The 9,014-nt window shown below is 51.6% G+C and overlaps 1 long non-coding RNA gene across 1 annotated transcript in view; it reads left to right on the top strand.

Moving 5' to 3' along the window:
* The first annotated feature begins 322 nt into the window (after positions 1-322).
* Positions 323-9,014, top strand: part of LOC146006958 (uncharacterized) — a 50,039-nt gene continuing 41,347 nt past the window's right edge. Inside the window, exons 1-2 of the long non-coding RNA XR_014444146.1 lie at positions 323-487; positions 3,695-3,871. This is a non-coding gene — a long non-coding RNA (uncharacterized LOC146006958). The remainder of the gene's footprint in view (positions 488-3,694; positions 3,872-9,014) is intronic.

Here is a 9,014-nt window from a genome sequence, read left to right as displayed (position 1 = left end):
TGTGTTTCATATATTGTTTTCTAAATTGTATTAGCGTGTTTTTGAAAATTGAGGTTATGTATAATAATATCAAGTTTCCACTCTGGAAACCTATTCGAAGAGTAAGAGGGCCCTTGGACAGAGTTGTCCACTGTGGGTTTACCCTGTACCCTTATGGGCAATCCCGACATTAACTATATCTGTTTTTGTATGGTGCTTTTCATAATAGCATCATGCGGTATATTGACCTCCTGTACAGTGTTGTGCATTTAAATTTGATAGGTTTGTAAACTAATACAAAAACTTACTTGAATGGTTTCCCCCTTCTCTCTAGGGCAGCTACTCTATTGAATATTTAGGTTTTTGGGTACCTGAGGAAAAAGTTTGCAATGTTGCAAGAGGCTTCAATCACTCTGGATTTTATGAACAGCTTGGTGGTGGGACACAGGATACAGTTCTGCAGTCTCTGAAGATGCTGGGCAAGAATTTTATGGATTTCGATGCACAGGTAAATATAGATTTTAATTTGTTTTCCCAATTTCTTATATTATCCTTTTAAGTTTCCCCATCCCCCTACTGTCACTACAATGTATGTTAGGGTGGCAGAAGTAAGAGTGAGTGGCATGGGTGACAGGGTGTCGGAAAGTGCAAAAGAGAGGAGCTAGAAGAAGGAGAGGGGTGGTCAGGGAAAGCTTCATGGAAACAGAGGGGATGAGAGAACGAGAGGAGCGAGACATAGCATTCTGAAGGAGAAAGGGGGTTAAGGAAGAGAAAGATTGCAAGCAGGAGTAATGCTGGGTACACACCAGGACGACTAGGGCCCGATCCCCTCAATCTAGATCCAATTCCGAGCAATTGGATGTACATTGTGTGGTGATTGGGCCCTTTTCTGTCCTGGTGTGGACCGATACCGATCCGATGCGCGGTCCCGCGGGTCGGTCGGTCGTTATTGAGATCCTACCTGCTGCAGGTAGGATCTCAATGACGACCATACAGCCGGGTGCGGGTCGCCATCGGATCGGACCCGCTCACGGTGCACATCGTGAGCGGGTCGTGCCCCCCCGCGTCACCGTGAGCGGGTCGGACGAGACACTGACGACCCGCTCACGATGTGCATCGTGAGCGGGTCGTCCTGGTGTGTACCCTACATAAGAATGTCAGGGAGAGACTGGAGCAGGAGTCAATGTCAGAGAGAGAAGGGGGAGTGAAGGTGTCGCAAAGACAACGAAAGAGCGTGTTGTGGAGAGAAAGGGGCTAGAGAGATGATGCCGGGGAGAGGTGGGTGATAGTGCAAGGGAGAGACTGTGAGAGGGAGGAAAGAGGGGAAACTGGAGTACAGAGGGGAGAAAGACCAGGGGCTGAGAGAGATGAGTGGCGAGATGGAGTAAGAGTGAGGGTTGAAAGAAGGCGTGGGGAATAGAGCACGGCAGTGGGGTACAAGGGGATAGAAAGGTTAGACAGCAGCTGAGAGAGAGTTTGACAGACTGGGTGGGGGCAGAGCATGGGAGAGAGAAAGGGGGGCCTGGGACAGAGCAAAAGAGGGAAGACAGGGAGAGGGTGAGCCAACAAGAGGCGAAAGGGGTTGAGGCAACAGTGAGGCGACGGGCCTAAGCTGGCAGGGGTGAGACTATGGGGCGAGAGAGTGAGGTGATTAGGGGTGAGAGGGGGTAAGGTGACGGGGTGATTCCACAGGGAGCGAGGGGGGCTTTTTGGAAAAAGAGGTAATGAGAGAACGAGAGGTACAAGAGAAAGCGTTCTGATAGAGAAAGGAGGACAAGGAAGAGAAGGGTTACGAGCAGGAGTAAGACAGTCAGGGAGAGACTGGAGCAAATGTCAGTGTCAGAGAGAAGGGGGGAGTGGAAGTGTTGCAAAGACAGCGAAAGAGCATGTCGCAGAGAGAAAGGGGCTAGACAGATAGAGCGACGGTGTCAAGCAGAGCGCTAGAGTGATGATGCTGGGGATAGGAGGGTGATAGAGCAAGGGAGAGACTGACTGAAAGGGAGGAAAGAGGGGAAACTGGATTTGATAGGGGAGAAAGACCAGGGACTGAGAGAGATAAGTGGTGAGATGGAGTAAGAGTGAGGGTTGAAAGAAGGGGCAGGGGGAATAGAGCAGGGCAGTGGGGTACAAGGGGAGAGTAAGGATAGATGGGTGCTGAGAGAGAGGGTGACTAACGGGGTGGGGGCAGAGCATGGGAGAGAGAAAGGGGGTCCTGGAACAGAGCAAAAGAGGAAAGACAGGGTGGGGGCGAGAGGGGTTGAGGCAACAGTGAGGTGCCGGGGCTAAGCTGGCAGGGGTGAGACTATGGGGTGAGAGGGTGAGGTGACTAGGGGTGAGAGGGGGTGAGGTGATGGGGTGATTCCACAGGGAGTGAGAGCAGCTTTGTGGAAAAAGAGGTAATGTGAGAACGAGTGGTGCAAGAGAAAGCGTTCTGATAGAGAAAGGGGCATGAGGAAGAGAAGGGTTACGAGCAGGAGTAAGAATGTCAGGGAGAGACTGGAGCAAGTGTCAATGTCAGAGAGAGAAGGGGGGAGTGGAGGTGTCGCACAGACAACGAAAGAACATGTTGCGGTGAGAAAAGGGGGGTAGACAGAGATAGAGGGTGTCAAGGAGAAAGCTAGAGAGATGATGCCAGGGAGAGGAGGGTGATAGTACAAGGGAGAGACTGCCAGAGAGGGAGGAAAGAGGGGAAACTCGAATGCAGAGGGGAGAAAGACCAGGGGCTGAGAGAGATGAGTGGTGAGATGGAGTAAGAGTGAGGTTTGAAAGAAGGGGCAGGGGGAATAAAGTAGGGCAGTGGGGTACAAGCGGAGAGAAAGGATAGACAGCAGCTGAGAGAGAGGGTGACAGACGGGGCGGGGGCAAAGCATGGGAGAGAGAAAGGGGGGTCCTGGGACAGAGCAGAAGAGGAAAGACAGGGAGAGGGTGAGCCTACAGGAGGCGAGAGTGAGGCGACAGGGCTAAGCTGGCGGGGGTGAGACTATGGGGCGAGAGGGTGAAGTGACTAGGGGTGAGAGGGGGTGGGGTGACAGGGTGATTGCACAGGGAGTGAGAGGAGCTTTGTGGAGAAAGGAGGTAATGGGAGAACGAGAGGTGCAAGAGAAAGCGTTCTGATAGAGATAGGGGGATGAGGAAGACAAGGGGTTGCGAGCAAGAGTAAGACTGACACTTGCTCCAGTCTCCCCCTGACATGTTGCTCTTCCGTTGGACTGGACAGATTCAGTAGTTTGTGACGACCACAAGCTACAGTGAGGCAACAGTGAGGCGACAGGGCTAAGCTGGCGGGGGTGAGACTATGGGGCGAGAGGGTGAAGTGACTAGGGGTGAGAGGGGGTGGGGTGACAGGGTGATTGCACAGGGAGTGAGAGGAGCTTTGTGGAGAAAGGAGGTAATGGGAGAACGAGAGGTGCAAGAGAAAGCGTTCTGATAGAGATAGGGGGATGAGGAAGACAAGGGGTTGCGAGCAAGAGTAAGACTGACACTTGCTCCAGTCTCCCCCTGACATGTTGCTCTTCCGTTGGACTGGACAGATTCAGTAGTTTGTGACGACCACAAGCCTGACGATGAGACACGGTTTTCTGCTTGGTAGTCTACTCTCTGTAAACATTAATAACTGCTGCTTTCGAACAGTTTACAAGTGCAGCGGTTTTGCTGAAACTGGTTCGAACGGTTCAAGCGGTATTGTTTAATTTTTATTGTTTCCACTTCTCACTAGGGCAGCTACTCATTTGAATATTGAGGTTTTTGGGTATCCATTGGCCAAGAGAAAGCCAAGGTCTTCTTACACTGGATATTATGTAAGGCTTGGTGGTGGACGTACAGGAGGTCTTCAGGATTCAGTGCAGTGTCTCCGAAGATGCTGGAACAGAAGTTTATGAATTTCAAAGCACAGGTAAATATTTCCATTTAAGAATACTAGCCCTGCATACCGTAACCCATTAAATTTATAGCTTGCTTTCATTTAAAATCTTGTTCTTTAGAAGGTCTCTAAAACTATGTGATATAGTGCCATAAGTCATTTTATATTAAACTGAGGAGTGGTCAGGGAAAGAGCTTAATGGAAAGAGATAATGAGAGAACAAGAGGTGCGATAAAGAGAGTGTTCAATAGAGAAAGGGGTATGGGAATGAGAGGTGAGGTTGTGTCAATGAGAGGGGGGTTAGACACATAGGGGTTTATTCTGGTTGGTGCGGCCAAACGTGCGTACGTTCCATATCAACGTATGCTCTCCGTACGTGGCCGTTGAGCTAAAGTCCACCCACAAAACAGCCGCATACGTACGGGCACAAACACCGACAAAGGGGAGTGGCGTACAGTTGAGCGTACGCCAAAGTACACGGACGGATCACCCCTTAGACTCCGACAACTGGCGTACAACAGAGCGTACGCCACCGTTTACGGACGTCTCTCGTCCGTCTTCCCACCGACTACGTCAGCTTGCGTACGCCAGCTTGCACGGACGGGTCGCTATTGTTTTCAATGGAAAACTCAGCTTATGTCACCGCTCGTGAGAGTGAGCGTACGTCCGTGCACGCTGGCATACCCTTCACATATATGGACCTGTGTTAGGAGTCCCTTTGGACAGCACGATAGGTATAATTGCTGGAGGCACAGGCAGACAGAGGCAGGATGGATGGAACTCACTGCTTTATCGTAGATCAGGAACAGGTACATGGTACAGGATACAATTACAGGAACAGATGCAAAAACACGATTACAGGACTCAGGATACAGGACAAAAACACGATTACAGGACTCAGGATACAGGACATGGCATAAGAAAGCTCTCAGCAAACTAACAGGAAGCTAACAAACAGAGAACTAACAGAGAACTAACAGAGAACTTTAAAAGGCCCTGAGCTCAGGGCCAATGCCTCTTTTAAAGGCAGCCCAGACCAATGGCTGCAGCACATAGAGACAAACCCACAATTATTCACATGTGCTGCAGCTGGGGATGGTGAGAACAGCTCAGCCCAGCTGATTACACCAGCTGGGACTGTCCTCAGAAACCACAACCCTGCATGCAGGGTCAAACAGCAGCACCCCTGGCCCTACAGAGGTACTGCAGGATGCAAATAATAACAGCAGCACCTCTGAGTAACCAGAGGCACCGCAGACCACAACCCCGCATGCAGGGCCAAACAGCAGCACCTCTGGCCACACAGAGGCACTGCAGGATGCATATAATAACAGCAGCACCTCTGAGTAACCAGAGGCACTGCAGACCACACAAGACCCAAATGGCAGTGCTGACATAACATAATGCCCCCCTTGAGAAGGTGGATTCCAGACGCCTTTGGGAAAATTCACGCTGATGCCTCTTTTAATGGGAATAGCAACAGTCTCTTTGAGAACGACAAGGACGTCATATGTAGACAGGACCTCTGCGATGACAGACACCGGCAAGATCTTGTTCCGTTCGAAAAAATTTTTTCCCAGAATGACGGCCCCCGTGACGGCTCTCCAGACAGACGGGACCTCACGCCCGTAGGCAAGGGCAGAAAGAACCCCTCCTGGGTCTATGATGCAAGGACCCCCTTCTGGGGCTGGACCTTGACGGACCTCTGGCACATCAGGTGGACCCTCACGGACCTCTGGCATGGCAGGCGTTAGTGCACTAAAAGAAAGAACATTGCGACTGACAGCCGACACGGCGGCTCTCAACTTATGCTCAATGACATGGGCATTAACGGACTCAGGCCCGGAGGCCGCGGAGGCAACAGACTCAGGCCCGGAGGCCGCAAAGGCAACAGACTCAGGCCCGGAGGCCGCGGAGGCAACAGACTCAGGCCCGGAGGCAACAGACTCAGGCCCGGAGGCCACGGAGGCAACAGACTCAGGCCCGGAGGCCACGGAGGCAACAGACTCAGGCCCGGAGGCCACGGAGGCAACAGACTCAGGCCCGGAGGCCACGGAGGCAACAGACTCAGGCCCGGAGGCCACGGAGGCAACAGACTCAGGCCCGGAGGCCACGGAGGCAACAGACTCAGGCCCGGAGGCCACGGAGGCAACAGACTCAGGCCCGGAGGCCACGGAGGCAACAGACTCAGGCCCGGAGGCCACGGAGGCAACAGACTCAGGCCCGGAGGCCACGGAGGCAACAGACTCAGGCCCGGAGGCCGCAAAGGCAACAGCCTCAGGCCCGGAGGCCGCGGAGGCAACAGCGTCCTCAGGCCCGGAGGCCAGGGCAATAGCGTCCTCAGGCCCGGAGGCCAGGGCAATAGCGTCCTCAGGCCCGGAGGCCAGGGCAATAGCGTCCTCAGGCCCGGAGGCCAGGGCAATAGCGTCCTCAGGCCCGGAGGCCAGGGCAATAACGTCCTCTGACCCGGAGGCCAGGGCAATAGCAACCCCCTCCTGGGGCTGGATAGGACCCCCTCCTGGGTCTAGAGAGACGGTACCCCCTCCTGGGGCTAACCAGACGGAACCCCCTCCTGGGGCTAGACAGACGGTACCCCCTCCTGGGGCTAGACAGACGGTACCCCCTCCTGGGGCTAGACAGACGGAACCCCCTCCTGGGGCTAGACAGACGGAACCCCCTCCTGGGGCTAGACAGACGGAACCCCCTCCTGGGGCTAGACAGACGGAACCCCCTCCTGGGGCTAGACAGACGGAACCAGCTCCTGGGGCTAGAACATCGGGCTCCTTGGCGGGGACCGGATCATCGGGCTCCTTGGCGGGGACCGGATCATCGGGCTCCTTGGCGGGGACCGGATCATCGGGCTCCTTGGCGGGGACCGGATCATCGGGCTCCTTGGCGGGGACCGGATCATCGGGCTCCTTGGCGGAGACCGGGACATCGGACCCTCTGGCGGAGACCGGGACATCGGACCCTCTGGCGGAGACCGGGACATCGGACCCTCTGGCGGAGACCGGGACATCGGACCCTCTGGCGGAGACCGGGACATCGGACCCTCTGGCGGAGACCGGGACATCGGACCCTCTGGCGGAGACCGGGACATCGGACCCTCTGGCGGAGACCGGGACATCGGACCCTCTGGCGGAGACCGGGACATCGGACCCTCTGGCGGAGACCGGGACATCGGCTATGACATCGGCCACCTCTCCTGGGAACACACCATCAGCTACGGGATCGGCCACCTCTCCTGGGGGCACACCATCGGCTGAGGCATCGGATGCAGCTTTGCGGAAGTGCACATTGGACACCGCTTTGGGGGGCTGCACCTTCCGATACAGGTCCAACAGGGTACGAGTCAAGGCCATGAACTGATCTGCCAGGACTTGATTGCGGTTAACAGGCTCCATAACAAGACAGGGCAAAAGTTACACTGTTCCCCCTCCAGCAATTCGGTATGGCCTTTGATAATGTTAGGAGTCCCTTTGGACAGCACGATAGGTATAATTGCTGGAGGCACAGACAGACAGAGGCAGGATGGATGGAACTCACTGCTTTATCGTAGATCAGGAACAGGTACACGGTACAGAATACAATTACAGGAACAGATGCAAAAACACGATTACAGGACTCAGGATACAGGACAAAAACACGATTACAGGACTCAGGATACAGGACTCAGGATACAGGACATGGCATAAGAAAGCTCTCAGCAAACTAACAGGAAGCTAACAAACAGAGAACTAACAGAGAACTTGAAAAGGCCCTGAGCTCAGGGCCAATGCCTCTTTTAAAGGCAGCCCAGACCAATGGCTGCAGCCCATAGAGACAAACCCACAATTATTCACATGTGCTGCAGCTGGGGATGGCACTCTGAGAACAGCCCAGCCCAGCTGATTACACCAGCTGGGACTGTCCTCAGAAACCACAACCCTGCATGCAGGGCCAAACAGCAGCACCCCTGGCCACACAGAGGTACTGCAGGATGCAAATAATAACAGCAGCACCTCTGAGTAACCAGAGGCACCGCAGACCACAACCCCGCATGCAGGGCCAAACAGCAGCACCTCTGGCCACACAGAGGCACTGCAGGATGCAAATAATAATAGCAGCACCTCTGAGTAACCAGAGGCACTGCAGACCACACAAGACCCAAATGGCAGTGCTGACATAACAACCTGCAAATCTTGCCTTTCAACTATAATTAAGACAATTAATTAATTATTCTAAATGTTATTCAATTATTGTTTTCTATTAACTCAATTGTCTACCTTAATAAAGACCCTAATAAAACAACATTTTAACCCTCATTACATGTATATTTATTATGTTCTAATGTTGCATTTTAATCACTATCTATGTGTCCCCACATTGCTGTTACTTTTAAATCAAGTTATGTTGGTGTTTGTGTATATGTACTAAATGATGTCCATAATTAGTTTGATCTGATTTTTTAACATGTATACCTACCCTGATGTTATGTGTGATGTTTTAATCTAACAACATTAAACATTCATGCATTTTCACTATGTGTTATTTAACCCAAAAACACACACATTCACACATCAATCGTTACCCCTCACCTCTAATTACAAATATAACTTACATTACACATCTGTATGTACCTGCCCTTACAAACCCTCTCACATATTTATGATTAAAAACACAGGCAACTTCTAACTGAACATCAACTTTTTTTATTAATATTATAAAATTTTAATATTACAAAAAATTAAACAAGGGCCTGCAGTTGGGCGAAAAGAATATTCAAGTAGAGGATGGTCAGGAACATTTCTTGTAGTATATGGGCCACCTCCTCCTGGTGCTGTTCAGTGTCTGTAGTGAAGGGATAAAAAAAATAATAATATATAACATACACAAATGTTTGTTGTATTTGTACATAATAAGAAGTTGTGAGTTAAGTGTGAAGGCCACATACATTTTTCAACTACATTGAAGATGGGTATGCTGTAAACACGGTCCTAAATACTATTCTGTTGACACACACATACTGTACATATTACATAACATTAAATAATCTACTGCTTCTTGGATGAATGTATGCTGTATCCCAATTGGTAGTTTTGTTTTGGTGGAATCACCTCTAACCTCACAATTAACCTGTGCTATTTAAGGGTAATGACATTGTTGTGGCTTAACCACTCCTTACTTAGTAAAATGT

This window comes from Crinia signifera, chromosome 6, assembly GCF_055691185.1.
Source record: "Crinia signifera chromosome 6, ASM5569118v1, whole genome shotgun sequence".
Taxonomy (NCBI): domain Eukaryota; kingdom Metazoa; phylum Chordata; class Amphibia; order Anura; family Myobatrachidae; genus Crinia; species Crinia signifera.
The sequence above is the reverse complement of the archived record's forward strand: the minus strand, read 5'-3'. Positions and strand labels throughout refer to the sequence as shown.